At 39.4% G+C, this 2,187-nt stretch overlaps 1 long non-coding RNA gene across 1 annotated transcript; it reads right to left on the bottom strand.

Annotated features, from left to right (window-relative positions):
* Positions 1-966: 966 nt before the first annotated feature.
* LOC133542799 (uncharacterized) lies at positions 967-2,187 on the bottom strand. The gene is made up of 2 exons (XR_009804215.1): positions 1,764-2,187; positions 967-1,670 (listed from the first exon to the last, which is right to left on the bottom strand). It is a non-coding gene; the product is annotated as an uncharacterized LOC133542799 (long non-coding RNA).

Below are 2,187 nucleotides of genomic sequence, written 5' to 3'. Positions count from 1 at the left end.
TGTATGTCTAGCTTGTGTGCTATTGTGTGCTTAGCTGTTTTGCAGCTGCTAGCTCCTACAGCCTGCCGTGTTTACTGTACCTTTTGTAAATGACTACTAAAATACAAGAAATGAGTAATCTTGTGTGCTTATTGGAGGACATTTAGCTGTTAACTAGCTGTCAAGCTGTGCACAAGTAAACATGCCGCAGGACTGCTTGTATCGGAGCGCCTATATCGGAAATTGGTGAAATTTGGGCGTCGATACCAAGGGTAGTATCAGTATATGATTGATGCTAATGTGATTTGGTCAATATTTTTCTTTACTTTTTTTGTTGTGTTTGTTAATGTTTTCAAACTCAGGAATAATTCCTTGGATACAGGAGGACTTTGAGGGCAAAAACCAAATGGTTTAAATGAGCAGTAGATGTAGTTATTGTGAACTATTTACTTTGTTTTGTTCAAACAACTGTGTGTATAATAAAATAGAATAAGAAACTAATTTAAATATTGTCTCGATATTGTTAAAAAGTCAATAGCACTTCCAATGAGTAAATTGAAAATTGTACAGTTAATACATGAGATCGGTATAGGTATTGGTTTTGGCCGATCTCACTTGTGGATGATGGCTATCAACAACAAAAAGCTATGGTAGTGCTGTCTTCGTCTAAGGATTTTCATAGTTGAATCTGATTTAGTAGGTTTTGCCAATAGTACACTATCAGTATAATTTATGGCAACTTATTTAAAGAGAAAAATAAAGAGATTGTGATGGTAGTAGTGTATACCGACTAGAGATGTCCGATAATGGCTTTTTTGCTGATATCCGATATTCCGATATTGTCCAGCTCTTAATAACCAACTGATACTGATTTATACATTCGTAGAATTAACACATTATTGAGCCAAATTTTGTTGTGATGCCCCGCTGGATGCATTAAACAATGTAACAAGGTTTTCCAAAATGAGAGAACAACGTCAACTCAAGTTGTGGAAAAAAAGGCCAACATGGCACTGTCATATTTATTATTGAAGTCACAAAGTACATTATTTTTTTTTAACATGCCTCAAAACAGCAGCTTGGAATTTGGGACATGCTCTCCCTGAGATAATCCTGATACCCACTACAACTATGGGAAATACTATACTTTGACTTTCACAAAGTGCATTGTTTATTTATATTTTTTAAACATGCCTCAAAACAACAGCTACACAAAAAATGAAGGCACACAGCTTCAGCCCAGAGTATACTAGAGTAATAAAGTACACAATAACATAGTCCTCCTTTAGGGCAAGACTGCCTGGTATACTGTAAAACAGGAAATTATAAACTGGGCTCAATCTGCCCTGCTCTAACGTATTTGTATGAGTAACAAAAATGTGCTGCAAGCTAGTGGTGAGTGCTTGAAATGGCTGATCAGTCAGTCAGAGCTTCTGAAATGCTGCGTTGAGACAGGGCAGCTCTGCTCACTGCAAGTTGCAAAGTGTGCGCCATGCAGGGCAGACTAGCCACACCAAACCCCACCGTAGCTTTTGCCATATTGCGCGGGCTTTCGCTGTGGGGTGGTTTTTGTTGTACTTTTGTTTTTTCTCGGCGGAGTCTTTAAGAGACAACTGTGTGGTACTACTTTTTTTCGCTGTTTGCTTTTCATCCATCTTCCGCTTGTATTCATCGTGTATCTTCTTATGATTCTTGAAAAGGTGGGAGATCAAATTGCTCGTATTAAAGGAAGACGTCGTGGTTCCTCCTCACGTAACCACATTTTTTCAGTCATTGCAAATTACCTTTTTTTCATCCATCAGACACACTTTAAAATAATCCCAAACCATAGACATTGTCGTTAGTCAGTCACCGAGCTCGCTTGTTAGCCACGGCAAAACAGCACCGGCAACAACACACTCTTGTTGTTGTTATGCTCCGCTCGCGGCGGTTTTATGACGTCATCAAGCGTCGCCAGTAAACCTCTCATGCTGCAGTCGTCAACTCCTGTGTTGTGTAGGGAGAGGGGAGAAGAGAGAGAGGAGAAGGGAGGGGCTGCTGACTAGGAGACGCAACTGCTCTGTACTTCTCCCTACATTCATGTTTTACCGGATGTGGACCGCTCTATACAGCGGCGTTTTAAAAAGTCATTAATTTAACTTTTTGAAACCGATACCAGTAGTTTCCGATATTACATTTTAAAGCATTTATCGGCCGATATTATTGGAC

This window comes from Nerophis ophidion, linkage group LG25 (assembly GCF_033978795.1).
Source record: "Nerophis ophidion isolate RoL-2023_Sa linkage group LG25, RoL_Noph_v1.0, whole genome shotgun sequence".
NCBI lineage: Eukaryota > Metazoa > Chordata > Actinopteri > Syngnathiformes > Syngnathidae > Nerophis > Nerophis ophidion.
Note: the sequence above shows the minus strand (reverse complement) of the source record. Positions and strands in the feature narration are given on the sequence as shown.